The sequence below is a fragment of the Felis catus genome, chromosome C1 (assembly GCF_018350175.1).
Source record: "Felis catus isolate Fca126 chromosome C1, F.catus_Fca126_mat1.0, whole genome shotgun sequence".
Taxonomy (NCBI): Eukaryota; Metazoa; Chordata; class Mammalia; order Carnivora; family Felidae; genus Felis; species Felis catus.
In genome coordinates, this window is record NC_058375.1 from 133,435,510 (window position 1) to 133,454,290 (window position 18,781).

General features: G+C 34.5%; 1 long non-coding RNA gene across 7 annotated transcripts in view; it reads left to right on the forward strand.

The window, feature by feature from the left end:
• The window catches only part of LOC109502665, a 325,020-nt gene that overhangs the window by 44,295 nt on the left and 261,944 nt on the right, over window positions 1–18,781 (forward strand). For 5 of the 7 annotated variants that reach the window (XR_006583722.1, XR_006583724.1, XR_006583725.1 and 2 more), the window contains exon 2: window positions 8,920–8,983. The exons of 1 other annotated variant lie outside the window; for it this stretch is intronic. This is a non-coding gene — a long non-coding RNA (uncharacterized LOC109502665). Of the gene's footprint in view, window positions 1–8,919; window positions 9,017–18,781 lie in introns of all 7 variants that reach the window. One more of the 7 variants, XR_006583723.1, reaches the window with a different exon arrangement.

Below are 18,781 nucleotides of genomic sequence, written 5' to 3' on the forward strand. Positions count from 1 at the left end.
GAAGAAAAGCAAAAAGCACAAATTATCAAAATCAGTAATAAAGGAGAAGATAGCATCAAACATACTACCATATACATCATGGGAGTCCCAGGTGAAGTGGGAGAGAAAAGAACAGAAAGAATATACAAAGAAATAATGACTGAAAACTTCCTAAATTCCATGGAAATCCATGTATGTAAACATCCAAGAATCTTAACTTCCAATAAGATGAACTCCAAGATCCACAGTGAGACACATTATAATCAAACTTTCAAAAGCTGAAGGAATGGAATCCTGAAAGCAGCAAAAGAGAAGAAAATTGTCACATAAAAGGGATTCTCAATAAGATTATTAAACTTCTCATCAAGAACTTTGGGTTCTTATAAGAAAAAATGTAACTATATGTGGTTATGGATGTTAACTAAATTTGTGGTAATAATTTATCAATATATGCATATATGAAATTATTATTTTGTACGTCTTAAACTTATACAATGTAATAGGTCAGTTACATCTTCATAAAACTGGAGGGACACCTGGGTGGCTCAGTAAGTTAAGCGTCCAACTCTCCTGATTTTGGCTCAGGTCATGATTTCACGGTTTTTGCAATCAAGCCCCACATTGGACTCCTTGCCAACAGTGCAGAGCCTGCTTGGGATTCTCATTCTCTCTCTCTCTCTCTCTCTCTCTCTCTCTCTCTCTCTCTCTCTCTTCTCTCTCTCCCTCCCCCACACACCTCTCTCTCTCTCTCTCTCTCTCTCTCTCTCTGTCCCTCTCCCCCATTTGTGTATGCTCATGTTCTCTCAAAAATAAATAAAACATGAATAAGAATCTAAAATTTGGAGGCCAGAAGATAGTGGGCTATTGTAATAAAAGGAAAAAAACAAACAGTGAACCAAGAATCCATTCATTATCTAGCAAAATTGTCCTTCTGGGAGAAATTTAGGGAATCCATGATAACCAAAAGCTGAGGGAGTTTAGGACCAGTAGACCTGCCCTGCGAGAAATGCTCAAGAGAGTCTTCCATGGTAAAATGAAAGGACATTAGACAGTAACTCAAGGCTGTGTGGAGAAATAAAGGTCTCAATAAAGTAAATACATGAACAATTATAGAAGTTATAGAAGTCAGTTAATATTGTAATAATGGTTTATAACTGTACTTTTTGTTTTCTACATGATTTAGGATACAAATACATTTAAAGAAAACCGTTATTAGGGTAAAAGCTAGTATTACTGTAACTTTGTTTTATTACTTTAAATCCTGTCTTCTATATAATTTAAGAGACTAATGCACTTAAAAGAATTAATAGTTTATGGTTTGGGGGCACACAGCATATAACGATTTAATTTTGTGACATCAACAACTGAAAGGGGTGGAATAGAGCTGTAAAAGAGCAGAAAATGTGTACATTATTGAAGTTAAGTTGATCTTAATTTAAATTACACTGTTATAAAAGGTAGGATGTTAATATAATCTCCATATTTTACCACTTTTAAAAGTCACAATGAGATTCCACTACACACCCACAAGAATAACTTTAATAGAAGAAAACAAAATGTCAGATGTTACAAGGACATGGAAACACTCTAATCTTTATGCTTTAGAGATGGAATATAAAATGGCATCAACCCTAGGGAAAACAGTTGGATGGTTGCTTGAAAAGTTAAATATAATATTATCTTGTGATCCAATATTTACTCCTAGGTATCAAATCAGGAGAAACAAAAACCGTATTTCCATAAAATGTGTACAGCAATATTCATAGAAACATTGTTAATAATACCCTGTAACTGGGAACAATCCAAATATCAAATCACTGGTAAATATAACCAAATATGGTCTTATCAGCAGTGGACTCCTATTTGGCAATTAAATAGAAATTTTTCTCCAAAGAAGACATAAAAATGACCAACAAGCATATGTAGAAGACTACTTACTGCATTATTCCATCTATATGAAACACCTAGCAAAGGCAATTGTAGAGACCAATAGCAGCTCCTCAGTGGAGCTTGTATCCTAAAGGTACAAGTATGAATGGAGATTAACCATAAATGGGTATGAGGTAACTTTCTTGAATTATGAAACTGTTCTAAAACTGGATTATAGTGATGGTTACGTAATTCTATTAACGCAAAATGATTTAATTGTATACTTGGCAATTGCTATAGTTTATGGTTTGTAGTTATACTTTAAACTGTTATAATATAGAGGGACATATTGAAGAGGACAGAAGTTTGTCTTAAAGGGTTAAACAATAGGGCATTCCTGTAAGGAAGTTATTTGTGACATATTTAAAAGAAATAAAGTAGATTAGAAGTTAAATATATCTTAAATTACAGTTTTCATATCAAAATAAAATAAGACCAATTGGTTTTTATAAATGTGTATATCTGGTTGTTTATAAATGTGAGAGAGGAGCGCCTGGGTGGCTCAGTTGGTTAAGCATCCAACTTCAGGTCATGATCTCATAGTTTGTGAGTTTGAGCCCCGCGTCAGGCTCTGTGCTGACAGCTTGGAGCCTGGAGCCTGCCTCGGATTCTGTGTCTCCTCTCTCGGCCCCTCCCCAACTTGTGCTCTGTCTCTCTATGTCTCTCAAAAAATAAATAAATGTAAAAAAAATTTTTTTAAATAAATGTTGAGAGAAAATTTTTTGGGTTTTGGTTTTTTTGAACCATAATGAAGGAATAATCTCTTGCCCTAGCTCTGAAAAGTAAATCATTTAACAAAGCAGGGAAGATTGTTTGAGAATACATTATGCCAAACATTTCCACTTCCAGAAAATGACAGTGACATTTAATCTTTGGATATTTATGTTGAAATTTCTTTCAATCATTTTAAGAAATCTTCTGAAATTCTGAAATTCTTCAATATGGAATGATAATGAGTAAGCAACAAATGGGAAACTAAGACTATAGTGATAGGACTGAACAAATGATTGCAGTATAAGGAAATGTTTTCATTCATACATGGATTACTGTATTCAGCACCATGTATCACAAATCCCAGTTTACTTTTTTGTAACCTAAATTCTTTAAAATCAACTTTTATGCTACATTTTCCTCTTTCTCTTGGGGTATGGGGGAAGTTGTGACCATTCTTTCAACAAAACAAATCCCCAGAGGAGTTCTTTAGTCCTCTGTAATTTACAAACATCCAGGGAACTCCAAAGCTGCAATCCACTCTCCTAAGAGATCACTCTAGTCACAGCCACTGGCAGTTCTCCAAGCCATACAGGCCGGCACAGGGCAGAAGGCTATGTCTCTGAGGATCTGAGAACTTAAGAACTGAGTGTTTTGGCTGCACAATCATTATCTGGAAAGCTCAGGCAGGGCCCATGCAGTCCCCTGAGATTTCACTCCCAGTCATCACTTACAGTACTCAAACACATCCCACAGGCAAGGATGCCAATGTTCCAGGATCCAAAAACAAGCAAAGGGAATCTGGCCACGATTTGTAGAGAGTCACTATTTTAAATATTCCTTCTTTTTGTTTTTTTTTTTCCCATAGCATTTGGGAATCTCTGTGATAAAATGGACACTTTTCCTACATGTGGAATTTAAATGTGTGTACAATGTCTCAATATTGTAGGAGGGTAATATGCATTTTGAAATTTCATCCATATCATCCGTGTGTGTTTACCAAGTCATGTCTTTGTTTTTTTTAACAAGAGAAGATATACCTTTGGAAGTGACCTGAGGCAGTGAAAATTAATCATTTGGGGGACAATATAAATTGTAATAATGAATTTCATAGTTGTTATTTCAAGTCAGCTCAGTTTCAAATTAAACTAGGAAAAAAAAAACATCAGAAAGGTTTCTTTTGGTCTCTTTCTGTGCTTTAAAAAAAACTAGTTTAAGGGAATGGGTTTTGTATTTTAATAAACACTGTTAGCATTTTCTGCTTTTTTATAGAAATGCATGAGGTTAAGGAACTCATTTGTTCTTACACTATTCAAAAGCAAAAATAAATAAATAAAATTATTCAAACTCATAGCTAATTTCAAAATGATTGCAAACTGAATGCCAAAATAAGGAGGTAACTCTTCACATAAAAAGGCTAATCATGGTTAATTGTTTTCCTATTCCTTTTGATGATAATAGCCATTATAAACTCATTTTAAGTATGTAGATGTAATATGCAATTACCATAAGACTCAGCATTCCAAAACTCAAATGGAAGACTAAGATAACTTTGAGCACTGTTTATTGGTAAGGCTGCCAACCAGTTTCATTTTCAAAGGAAAAATAAGTGTGTAGCTGTAGTCCAATCTTGTTTACATGCACATATTTTCTCTTTATGTGTGCTGCTGCAGTGACTATCTCTAAATCAACCTGTTTACTGTTGTATAAAGCAGTAGGTGGCTGTCACTATTGTCTGGAAATTTTTGAAGTAATAAGACTCAAATCACAAAGCATTTAATTCCAGATCAGTTTTTTTTTTTTATTCTTATAGGTGAAAAATGTGAACCACCGTGCATTATAAAATACACGTAGCCTTCTTGAGATCAAGCTTGGGAGACTTATATATTTGACGCCTTCTAATAGGAATAAATACTTGACTGTATAAGAAATTGAGAATCTCTTTGTATAAGATATGAAATGAAGTTTTGAAGTTAACTTTTGACTTTCGTGTAGGTCATTATCAAAAAAAGACCTTGTCTTATATTCAATCTATAGATTCTGTAGCCTTAGATAATATTGGGAGGATAAGTGATTATAGAATTCTATGAAAGGGAGTGTCAACTTTCCCAGAGAGTAGCCATCTTTTCATTAAGGTTTTTCTTAGAAATATCAAGATAGGTCTATGCCACTGTTGCTTTACATTTGTTGCTATTCAAACCTATTCCCTCTCTCTTCATTACTATTTCAATTACTGTATCTTCTTAGGCAATCTTGACTCCTTAGCCAGTCATTTCACTGATCTCCCTCTTAGCAAACAAAACTTTCTTTACAGAAAACGTGTGGTTTCCTGTAACCCAATAGAGTTTCCATTGGTCTGCTTCCCTCTCAAACTTCTCTTCTCTTGTTCACCACCAAACTTCTTGAAATGTTGATCTTCAGTTACCACTTCAATGAAAATTAATCTCGGTTTCTTCTGATTTCAGCATTATTTCCAATTGTCTCCTGGAACACACTATTTTTTGTCTCTTTGGAACTGTAGACTAAGTAACACCAAAATTCAGCTTATCTTCACCCTCAAATCTCTTCACCCACATAGTTCTATACATACTCTATGTGATGGAGCCTTAGAGGGAAACACAAGAGAATTGTAGAGGCCTTTTCCCAGAAATACTTGAGTTGCAGAACCAACATAAAAACCCCCCTACATTAATATATGTGGAAGAAATGCTTGTCTAAACTACTGCAGTTAAATGCCAATTACTACTTATCCCCAAACTAAAAATAATTTTAAGAAAAGCAACTATTTAACACAAAGCAAACATAAAAATAATCAGTGAACTGAAAGTATATCCTGTTTTATAAAATAGTCACTTGGCATATATTGAGCTTTGTGATAGTAAGTTGGAAATAAATGAAAAATATTTGCTTTCTGAGAGAATGAATATAACATTTCATGTCATCTAAAGAAAACCCAATAGTTCATATGTACAATTAGGATTGTTCAAGTATTCTCCTCTACTGGGAAAAATGTTTTGGTTTAATGTAACATTTTCATTAAAAATTTCTAAATATTTTAGATCTGCTAAATCTAACCCATTAGAAACCTAAGTGTGAAATAAGCCATATTTCAATGTTTGTCTAGATGTAAGATTAAATTATTTTAATTTTTAAAATTATTTCTCTTGAAGAGAGGCATGGCATAAAGGAGATACACTATATGTGATAAGTTTACTAGGAAAATTTTAATCTCTCCGTCTGGTTATGTTAATTTGTGTATGTGTATATTTTGTTGTTTAGTGTTTTTGTTGTTTAGTGTGTATTTTGTTGTTTAGTCTGAAAGTTCACCCATATACTCGACTGCAGTAGTTTTCTTTAGCTTTAGTTCTTTGGTACAGCCATCACCTCACCTGTGACATACAATTATTGACCTTGTACTTTTACTTTTGGATGTATACATCTATGGAAGTTTTGTCTTTCATCTCAAGTTGTACAAATCTAGGCTTATATTACATATATTCTCATCCATAGATTTATCTCTTAGTTTCAGATTCTGAGATTTTATTTATTTATTTACTTACTTATTTATTTTAATTTATATCCAAGTTAGTTAGCATATAGTGCAATAATGATTTCAAGAGAAGAATCCAGTGATTCATTCCCTACATGTAACACCCAATGTTCATCCCAACAAGTGTCTTCCTTAATTCTCCTTGCCCATTTGGCCCATCTCCCCACCTACAACCCCTCCAGCAACCTGCAGTTTGTTCTTTATAATTAAGAGTCAGATTCTGAGATTGTTTTTACTTTGCCTATATAGTCTTTGTAACAACAAGAACCTTACCTCCAGAAAGATAATACTGCAACTTTAGATAGCTGTGGCTTTTGTGGAATCCTTAATAAATAGAAAGAGATTTCATACATTCACCAGGTCAGCCTGTGTGCTAATTTGCTCTAGCATGATCATGGAAATGACGCTATGAAGGACTGTATGACTTAATTGCACTCAAGTTAAATAGGACGTTATGTTATCTACAGCCTCTCCTTGGTGACTAACCAAGCTGTTTCTGATTGTATACCTTTAAGAATGACTCCCTATTCATCCTGTAGTATATGCTTATTTAGATTATGCTTTTATGCAAACTCAGTAGTTCCAAAATATTCTGTGTCTGATAGGGATTTACCTAACACAAGGATCATTAAATGTTTTCTGTACAGGGTCAAGTAGCAAAATTTAAGACTCTGTGGGCCATACAGTCTCAGTAGCAACTGAATTCTGCCATTGTAGCAAGAAAGTAGCCATAAATAATATGTAAGTGAATGGGTGTGGCTGTATATAAATAATTTTTTTTAATTTTTTCTTTTTTTTTCAACGTTTTTTTATTTATTTTTGGGACAGAGAGAGACAGAGCATGAACGGGGGAGGGGCAGAGAGAGAGGGAGACACAGAATCGGAAACAGGCTCCAGGCTCTGAGCCATCAGCCCAGAGCCCGACGCGGGGCTCGAACTCACGGACCGCGAGATCGTGACCTGGATGAAGTCGGACGCTCAACCGACTGACTGCGCCACCCAGGCGCCCCTAAATAAAATTTTTTTTACAAAACCAACCAGTGGGTCAGATTTTACCAGTGGGCTCTAGTGTGCAGAACTCTGGCCTAGGAGAAGCTATTGATATGATACTTGTCTTTAATTCAGAAATTTCCTCCCTGGGTATTATAGTTAGTTAAATTTCCTGAGGTGATTATTATTTTATTTCTTTGACTTTTTTCCCCCTAATAATTCAAGATGGCTTATTTCTTTATATATTTGCTAAGAATAGGTATTGTTCATTCAGCTATTAAGCCCAATTTAAAAGTTTTAAAGTTTACATAACAAATTTTTAACATCATAAATTAATCATTTACAAGAACTCTTCTAATCTGAAATCTTTATACCTTCAAATATGATTAGGTCCCTCTGCTGCTTCTCTGACCGAAATGTGAGGGTGCTTCAATAGAAGTCTCCAATTAAAAAGTTAAAGAAAATAAGCATTTTATCTTAAACAGTTTGCAATGTGTATATTTGTAGGTTTCAAAATGAAAAGTGTCTAGCATGCCATATGGAAGATAGGGTAAAAGGTGAGCAGAACAGCATGGTTAAAAGAATAGGTTAAATGATTTGGATGCTAAAGTACGAGAAAGGAACGGGGTAGGCATATGCCCCAGGCACTGGAAATAAGTTTAGACTTTGCTATTATTTTCTTTACAATTTATAACGTAAGGTGAATTCATCCAAACAAACAAACAAACAAACAAAATCAAATGAAAGCCACAGGGTAGAGAAAGGTCAAAATTATTCTTCATCTGAGAAGTTTCCTTGTTTTATGGAACAAAACTCTAGAGGAGACTTAAGATCATAGGAAAACTTTCATGCTTATAGGCATAACTTGCAAAATTCGCTTCACCTAAACCCCAAGGAGATCACTGAAGATTCACAAATAAGAAATGAAACCCATGGGAGATCATTAACAGCTTAACACAGTTTATGTGTTCAAATTCATTGCATTTATAAAAACAATAGAGTAGAGATGCCATTATTTTTATAATGACTTCATAACATTAAAAATGTAAAAATGTGAATTGTATAATATAAGAATGAAATGCAGATACTACATAGAGGGTGTGATTATTTGGGTCAGAGTCTCCTTTAGATCAAAGATGGAGGAGTCTCACATGACTTACTAACAGCTTCTCTGAACCTCATAAAAATAAAAACATAAAATTAGAATTTGCACAATTATCACACTTGTAAATGATGAAAAATTAACATGTTTTACAGTAGAAATAGAAAAATGTTCATGAGATAGTCTGACAAGATGGTCAGCAAATTTAAACACGTATCTAGACTTCTTTCGGTATAATTAAATTGGTAGAAGGCATGAGGTCTGACTTACCATAAAACATGGGAACGAAATTTCCAGCTATGAAAAAAAATGACAAATGCAAATATCACTTCAGTAAAGTTACAATATGGTGAGGTTTATTTGTTTTGTTACATGTGATAGAAATGCTGTTATAACAAGTATAGGCAAAACGAAACCTTTATAAGTTCATGGACTTCAATAAAGTATAAAAAAACAACAACTTTTATAATATTGTGGAATGAAAATAAATGCAACTGTACTTCAGGATTAGTTGTAACTAGTAAAAGTTACCAAGTCATTCTGTATCTGTTGTAATTACATTCTGTTTCAACACACATAAGCTTTCTCTACATCAAAGGATTAACTTAGAGTTTTAATAATCTACCACAAACTTATTTTCTTGCTTCCTTGTTAACAGATCCTGGGTGTGATGATGTATGTGGCAGTGAATATCGTGAGAAGAATCTGTACTCTCAACCCTAGTGAGTTAATTCGGATTGCCTTAAGCCAATTATGTTAGTATTAATTTCTTTCATAGTGGCTAGTTTAGGTATGGAATTAGGATCTAATTCTTGCCAATATGATGAAAAATTGGCTAGGTGGTTCCAAAAGTGTTTGCCTTGACTTTAAATTTTAAACACAATGGGGGGAATTTCTGTTTCTGAATAGCAGAAGTTCTTAACCAGTATAGCCATGTTACTGCAAACTCGAAGATGAAGCCAACCCAAGAGTGACAGAATGGAATAACAGAAAGAATTATGATGATATCATTGAGTTACTGAATTAATATATAGTATAGCTGCACAGTTCTTTGAACTTCTATGTACAATAATAATTTCTTTGAAAGTTTTTAAATTGAATTTTCTGTTATTATCAGCTGAAAATATCCTCAATGATACTGGGGAAAACATTGCCATTGACAAAACTTAGGCCGTAACTTTAAAAATATTCTTTTCTTACTTGAAGAAGACTAAAAGAATACTGAATCTCAAGTTCAAAAGTCTGGCATTGGGTTTCAGTTAATCTAGATGAAAAATCCTGTGCCAATCGTTTGTGAGTTTCTTGTTGACTGGAATTAAGTGAGAACATGGTGTTCTTTGAGGGAATCAAATATGTAGAGCTGGGAAGAAAGCCATTCCAAAATAAAAGATGATTTTTCTAGGTGAAGAGTAGGAAAAGCTTCTACTATACAATGTATAAGCAGTGAGGTATATCCAGTAGGAAGAAATGATGAATTCAAAAAGCAAGACTATGGGGCGCCTGGGTGGCGCAGTCGGTTAAGCGTCTGACTTCAGCCAGGTCACGATCTCGCGGTCCGTGAGTTCGAGCCCGCGTCAGGCTCTGGGCTGATGGCTCAGAGCCTGGAGCCTGTTTCCGATTCTGTGTCTCCCTCTCTCTCTGCCCCTCCCCCGTTCATGCTCTGTCTCTCTCTGTCCCAAAAATAAATAAAAAACGTTGAAAAAAAATAAAAATAAATAAATAAAAAGCAAGACTAATATGTAGTAAAAAGGAAAGGCGTAAGTAATGAGTTTAATTCATGAATTTTGTACAAAAATGTAACAGGTATGCTAGACCTTGTGGAAAAAAAGAGCTAACAAGAAAACAACCACACAAAATCCATATTCTTTAAAAAATTTTTTTTTCAACGTTTATTTTATTTTTGGGACAGAGAGAGAGCATGAACGGGGGAGGGGCAGAGAGAGAGGGAGACACTGAATCGGAAACAGGCTCCAGGCTCTGAGCCATCAGCCCAGAGCCTGACGCGGGGCTCGAACTCACGGACCGAGAGATCGTGACCTGGCTGAAGTCAGACGCTTAACCGACTGTGCCACCCAGGCGCCCCAATATTCTTTTATAAATGATATTTGAAGTCTCTTTCAAGTTGGACTACTCATTACCCTGGTAATTAGGCTTCCATATTATGCTAATCACATTATATTTTAAGTGGAAATTGATCAGTAATTAGAAAGCCTACAGGATTCTAAATATTCCCTCTTTCGGAGAAGAACTAAGATAAAGTTTTGAAAGTTGTGTGCCTCATTGAAAGAATGATGTCATTGAACTTACTGTAAAGGGTGAATCTGAGTTTAGGAGAGAGATTTCTGAGTCTGCTAAGCTGCTGCTTCTTCCCTGGCCACAGTGTAGACAATTGTTATGGATTGAATTGTGTCCCCCAAAAAAGATATATTGGAAGTTCTAACCCAAGTAACTCAAAATGTGACTTTATTTGGAAATGAGTTCTTAGTCAAGTAAATGAAGTCCTTAGGGTGGGACGTAAAAAAGGAGAGGAAATTTGGACACAGACACACAGGGAAAGTTGATGTGAACATGAAGGCAGAGAATGACATAATGCTTCTAAAACCAAGGAAAGTCAAAGATTGCCACTGTCGAGAAGCAAGAATTTCTGTCCCCTTCCAGGGTTCTTTTATCTGAACTAAGAATCAAATTAACATGAGATGGATTAACAAGAGAAAATAAAACTTCATATCATACATACAGGGAATCCACACAGACATGGGAATCCCAAAGACAGGCAGAAAGAGATACACGTGTCATCCTGAACTAAAGTGATAAAATGAAGGGGATCGAGGTCTGAGACTTAAGAGGAAAGAAATACAATCCACAGGGCAGTAAGAAGAGCAGATGTTTGATAATTAGATGTTTGCCCTGCCATATAAATGGGTCACTCAGATAAAATTTATCTCTGAGAATAACTCTTATTCTGAGAAAGACCCCAAATAAAATTTGTCTGTATATTAAGGGAGGGGAGAAGTTTCTCTTGAGGGTGTAAGGTTTTGCTTACCTTCAGCTCAAAATAATCTTAATGAGATAGTGGCCCATTGTGGAGTGACCTGCCCTCAGCCCGTGTATCACTAAACCACCATAAACTACAGGGGAGTCATGGAACTGATTTTCCCTCAGTCATCAAAGGAACCAGCTCTCCTGACACTTAGATCTTGGATTTCTAGCCTTTACAAGTGTGAGTCAATAATATCTGTTATTTCAGACACCCAGTTTGTGATACTTTGTTACTGCAGCCCTGGCAAACTAATAGACGTAGTTACATGTGAGTGTTATGTTGCCTATTCTAGCCATTAACATCATTTCCTGGAAGGATCCATGGATTGGGAAAAGATTGATGTTCACTCTGCTGGTAGCCTTGATTAGAGATTGCTCTGCCTGTCCTTTACCTCATGGATAACAGAGGGAGTCAGCCTCTGTTTGATTTTAGTCCTACTTTTCACTAGCTCTTTAACACTGAGTAAATCCTTTAAAGTTCTGAGTATTCTTTTTCCCATTTATAAATTATACATTGGAAGGATAAAAAGATACTTAAAAAAATACACATGCCTAGGCCTTAGCTATCAAAAATATGTCAATAGTTGGAACATAGACACCTATATTTTTAAAAGTCTAGAATTAAATCTAGTGCCAAATCTTCAATGATAACCATAGGATTCAATATCAAAAGTTTCTCTGAACTCTGATTTCATTCATTCTATAATTATGCTACTATGTCATGAGTGATATAGGCAATGCTGTAACCATAAAAAATATCCACTGTACTTATTTACAATAAATATTTTAGTAAATGGGGATTGTAAGCAGCTCTACACAGAAAAGCATACTAGTACAATGACCTAGGAAACTATAGCCTGAGTTTGTCACAGTAGCTTAAATTCATAATTCTTGTATTTCATAATATTTTTATTTCATAATCCACTAGCAAGAGGACCTTTGTTACTCTGTGACAGTGATCATTTAATGTGGCATTCACATTATCTTCTAATTGCCCTAATTTCTTTTGTACAATGATATATTAAAAGCAGCAAGTTTATAAAAATCTTAGCTTGACAAATATCATATGAATTCTTTCTTTAAATGCTGAGGGCTACAAAATTAAAGTTAGTACATATGAGCTTCTAGAAGCTATTTACCACTTTAACATTTAACAAGCCATACATTAACATTTAAAAAGTCATAAAAATTTTACATCTATAAGCGATTTTACTTAATAGGTTAGCAATATGCATTCTATGCAATAGAAGGGGAACAGCACTATAAAATGTATACTGAACTCAGTAAAAGTAATTTATACAGCTTGAGTTTAGTTGATGATTAGAGGGCAAGGTATAAGTTACATGTGATGGTTTTATCTGTCCCTTACAAATGATTCTTGCCACATTGCTCCCAATAATTAGGAGTGACACTCTGCTTGGGGGCAAAGGAATGAGCAGAGTGACCTTTCAAAATTCCCTTTGAGAGGACCACAATAAATTTCAAAGCAACATCTAGTAAATGGTAGAATAAGCCACAGATCTCAGAGGTGAAACCATTTCAAGTTGAAATAATTGGGATATATATACACATATGTATATACATATATACATATGTATGTGCGTATACACACACATACATACACTTGCATATATTTTCTTGAAATATAAGATAAACAAATCAATAATTATGCAGTGACAACAGTACATAGAGGAAAACAAAATCCTTGAATAAATAAGATCATGAGAATAAAACAAATCAGTCCTGCACAATTTACATCCTTCTTTCCTCTTTGAAATTGAAATGTACCCTGGTAAGTCATAGGAAAGTAGAACAATATATAACCTCAAATTTCAGCACATCGCATCCTAGTGTACACATTCTGTTTTCAGTGTGTGAGAATTTTGAGTCATTTCTGTAGAGACTGATTAACAAATGAAAAAAACAGAATTTGAAACAGAAAATGGAGATAAAGCAGATGGCAATAGAGCCGTGAAGATTTTTATAATAAAGTTTAGGAAAGAAGAAAAAAAAGATAAAACTATTCTTAAGTTTTAGATGTGCTCTCTGTGCTGAAAGAAGCAAAAGTAGGAAGGCAAAAATCAGCACCTGAGGCATTATTAATTAGAATGGCATTCAGCCCTCAGTACAGAACCAGACCCAGGAGAACAACTTTGTATAATGTTTATTATCTACAGTAAGACACATTTCTAAGTCTCCTTTATATAGTTCTGGATTGAGTATCAGAAATAAACTAAGGGTGCCTGAGTGGCTTAGTTGGTTGAGCATCTGACCTCGACTCAGGTCATGATCTTGTGGTTCATGAGATTAAGCCCCATGAGTGTCACTGCTGTCAGCAGAGCCTGCTTGAGATCCTCTGTCCCCCTCTATCTCTGACTTTCCCTCTCCCTTCTTGCATGCTCTCTCAAAAATAAATAAAGCATTAAAAACTATTAAGGATTGGTGAATAGAAATCACTAATATAATTATTATTAATTTAAGATGTTATAAACTGTCCTGATGTTCTTTTGTTGATTTATTATTTTATTTTAGCATATTAAGGATTTAAGCTAATGTTTTTAATATGTTTTCTCTCAACTTGAATCCCCAAAGGTCTCCCCCACCAAATTGTATCACCTAAACAGAAATAGTTTTACTGTATTACCTGGTGATGATAAATATAATCAATCCTTTTTGTTAAACATTCAGAAATAAAGTGTTAGTCTCATGCCTTCTGATGGGAATGTAAAATGGTACAACTCCTTTGAAAAGAATTTTGCAGTTTTTTAAATAAAATTAAATATATACTTATATGATCTAGACATTCTACTCCTTACTAGGTATTTACCCAAGAGAAATGAAACATTTTTCTAAAACAAAAATCTGTATGTGACTTTTTAGAGAAGCTTTATTTATAATACCTTCAAGCTGGAAACAACTCAAATGTCCATCCTTTTTTTTTTAAAGAATAAACAAATTATGATACAGCTATATAATGGAATATTATTCAGCAATAAAAGGGGGAATAAACTATTTATACATGCAAAAACATAAATGAATTTCAAAAGCATGGTAAGTGAAAAAAAAAAAAAACACACAAAAGGCTCTGTAGTCTATGATTCCATTTAGGAGACATTCAGGAAAAGACCATGTAAGTGGAATCATGCTTTCCATTCTACCTTATAATCCTTTAAATGAAAAATGTGTAGTGCACATCATGGTAAAATCAAAAGCACTTTGATAGCGTAGTACTTTATGGATGTACCATAAAATAGCCTATTTATTTAAATAATCTATTAACATATTTAAGTTGCTTCCAGTTTTTATAACTGTGAATGCATCTTCTCATATATACATTTATAACTATCTGCAACATATATACTTTTCTTAGAATAATGTTTTACACTTTGACTTCAGAATTTAGGTCTAGACACGTGAAAAGTTTTGATACAATGTACCAAATTGATATTCACAAAGATTGTATGAAATTACATTTCACAATGTCAGAAGTTATTAATTTCTATACCTTCCTCAAAGAATATTAATTATTATAAGTCAAAACATCTTTTAAAAGATAATAAAACACCCAGCCACTAATTCTGCATTTGTGAATAAAAATCTACTTGTGGAAAAGATCTTAACTAAATATTTGAAGAGCTCCCTATTCAGTGAAAAGTAACATTATTCATTTCACATCTGGAATTAGATGTTCAATATTTTAAAAAAGATTTTTCTGTGCTTTTTTTAATAGATTTAAGTATTTAAATTAAAAAAAATCTTTATTTGGTTGTTTGGAGCTATTTATTCTTCAGATTCACTTTCTACCCTCTGCTTTGACCTCCATGAACTTTATCACTTGGGCTCTTTTGCCCTGTGGCTTCCAGATGGCAGTGGAAACACTTGTCCAGAGATCAGGACACACTTGTCCAGAGATCAGGAGAGGGAGATCAGAGTAATTGTTTTCTCAATTCCCTTGCTGCCAAGCCACAGTTTGAGCCATAGTTTGCCTTTGTTCTAAGTGCTCTTCCCACTACAGGCAGACCACCAAACTAGCAGCAGGGTCCTTTTGCATTGCTTCTCTTCCAGGGCTACATTTTTCACTGGATTCTGGCTATACACCATACTTTTCAGGCATGGGAGTATTAACAAACGTTAGTTATTGCTAACAAATTATTGGTAACAAATGTTATTATTAGTCCCTGGGGACTTTGTCATTCGTCTTGGTTCTTTTAACACTGACTGCATTCTCCATAAAAAATCTTTTTATTAAAACTACCTTTATGTAATGATTTTGATCTGTCTGTTTTATGTTGGGACTCTAAGGGTTACAGGAGCAAAACAAAGGGCAGTAAGGTACCTAGGGCTTCATTAATTCAGTGCTAGGCCATAAATAAATAGGAGAGTGCTTAGTCAAATTAATTGTATCAGATCAATAGTTTGTTTTCACAGCCATAACCTACAGAGTTATTTAAGAAGTACTAAACACATAAACAGAATGGGAAAAATTCATAGGAAGTAAATCTGATGAATACAGAATTGAATACAACAGAATTTAAGGAAGAATGAAGGAAAATTAAGTAATGTTATTATATTGAGATAAAAATTCTTTGTAAAGAGTATTCTCTGTGTAGGGTTGCCAGATCAATAAATAAAAGTACATACCCTAGTCATATTTGAATTTCAGATAAGCAATAAATCATTTTCAGTATATTTACTTGAAAAGCAAATTGAACCGACTGTTCTATATTTCACCTGGCAACCCTATTTCTCTATCTTTTCACAGCATTTTCTGGTGTTAACTTTGTTCTTGGTTTTCGTGGGGTGGTGCATCTGCAATATCAAGTCCCTTTCTCACTTTATGGGTATCAAAATGAATATATTTGCTTGAGACCTTATATTTTTAGGCCATTCTAACTGGAAAGAAAGGGAAATGTAAAAGAGAAGCTTTGCTTCATAAAAGTCCTAGGAAATACTCTTTTGCATTTCATTGAGTCTGACCTGTTATGCCTACCTCTGGAAGTAAAAATAGGGCCAGTAACATTAAATAAAGACAAATAAGTAAGGGTAGGAAAGTTCCTCAATATCAGAAAGGTGGGAAGTGAGTGCTGACAGAAGAAATGTTACTATTGAAAAAAAATAATTTATTGCTTTTCATTCTAAACTCAAAACATTAAGATTTAAATTTTAACATGTCTAACAAATCAGCATTTGAATGTAACTAAGGTGTGACTTAAAATTCAAGTAACATTTTGGAGTGCCTGGGTGGTTCAATCCGTTGGGCAGCTGACGCTCAGGTCATGATCTCACAGCTTATGAGTTTGAGCCCCACATCGGGCTCTGTGCTGACAGCTGAGTCTGGAGCCTGCTTTGGATTGTGTCCCTCTCTCTCTGCCCCTACCCTGCTCACACTCTGTCTCTCTCTCTCTCAAAAATAAATAAACATTTAAAAAATTAAAAAAAAAAAATTCAAGTAACATGTTGACCCAATTAGGTAGTAAATATTGGACTCATGTTAAATCTTACAATGCAGGTGGGTAGCAAACAAGAAGCTATTAAATTATCTTAATTGCTCTATATGTTGGCAATGGATTAATAATGTGATGATTGTCAGGTCAGGTCATTTTCCATTTTTGAAAGTAGGTACATTATAATCCTTAAAATAATTGGAAGAGATTAAATTAAATCAATGTTAAAATGAATGTCTGAATGTAAAAATTTGTCATATTTATGAATTGATTTCACCATGAGAGTGATGAAACCGTAATACAGAATCCTGCCATTTTAACATAATTTTACCTCCTGTGCATTTGCATTATACCTACACAAATGAAATTAAACTATGGTCAAACAACTGGAAGTCCAGCAAATCTGAATCATTTTATTTTTTGCTATAACTTCCGTCAGCAAAAGCAATATATCCTTACCAATTTCCTAGGGAATTTAAAGGAGAATACTGAAATAATTATTTATTCTTACTGCAATGTAAGAGAAAACTTTTAAAATAGTAAATATCAGGGATGCCTGGGTGGTTCAGTTGGTTGAGCCTCCGATTCCTGATTTTGGCTCAGGTCATGATCTCACAGTTTCTGGGATCAAGCCCTGCCTCAGGCTCCATGCTGACAGCACAGAGCCTGCTTGGGATTCTCTGTCTTCCTCTGTCTCTGCCCCTCCCCACTTGTGCACACTTTCTCACATGCTCTAGTGCTCTCTCTTCCTCTCTCTGTCTCTCTCAAAATAAATAAACTTTTAAGAATTTTAAAAATAGTAGATATCAGTCAGGTTTTTCTATGAAAGAATTTGGATGCCATTGTATTTCATACCATAGTGAAGGGTCATATAAAATGTAATTCAAATAACAAGGCAAAATATTGGGTTTAAATGTGGAAGTAGAAGCAAAGTACTTGGAATAGTTTATTGGAGAAGCAGAATGGGGGTATATTTTCATGAATCAGAAACTAAATTGTTTAATTGAAAATAGAAGACATCAAAATTTCTTTCATAAAGAGAAAAGGAACCACAAGATCATAATCAACTGTTTTATAATATGATGCTAATATTCTGGTTAATTTTCAAGTCAAAGCCGTTAGTTTTTTTTAAAAAACACGCTAAATAGCCTCAAAATGACTAAACTATTTGTGATTTCCTGTCATATGCTATTCTAATAAAAGCTGAATACAACTTAGTATTCTGTATAAAACGTTGATGTCACCTAACTAAAACTCCATTTGGCCTCTCTACTGTTTCAAAGCTACTCAGTGGCAAAATATACAAATGGCAGCATAAATTACCTTCGTACCTTCTTCCACGTATGCCAGACCTTGCTTTTATATTCCTTGCTATGATTCTGCCTACTCTAACTTCTGAAAATCTGAATTTGGAAAAAAAAATTAAAAAGTCTGTAGATGCTGTAGTGGGGCAGCATATTTTGTTGTCTCCCTGGCATCCATTTCCTGTTTTCCTTTTCTAAAAAGTCACCCACATTGCCAATCCTCCTAGGCACTATGGTCCATTTAGTGGTGTAACATTAGCTAAGTCCTGACAATCAAAATCCATGGAATTTAATTATGTGTAAGTGCATTTGTGATTGTATGTGTGAGGTATGAGGATTGTGAACTTCTTCCCTGTGGAATGGGACATTGTCTCAGTCCATTTGGGCTCCTATCACAAAATATCATAGACTGGGTAGCTTATAAACAGCAGGAGGCAGGAGTTCCAATCACAAGGTTGTGTGATGCTACCTCTTCTGGGTTTCAGATCATTTTTTCATCATATAATAGAAGGACCTAGGAGCTGTGTGGGAATTTCTTTTATAAGAACACTAATCCTATTCCTGAGGGCTCCACCCTCATGATCTAATCCCCCCAAAGTCCCTATGTGCTATAATCACCTTTGGAGGCTAAGATTTCAACATATAAAGGGGGTGGGGGGCACAAACATTCAGACCCTAACAGAAATCTCTACAAATTTCTGTTACTCAAAGAGGAAATTTGGGGGGGTGGGTG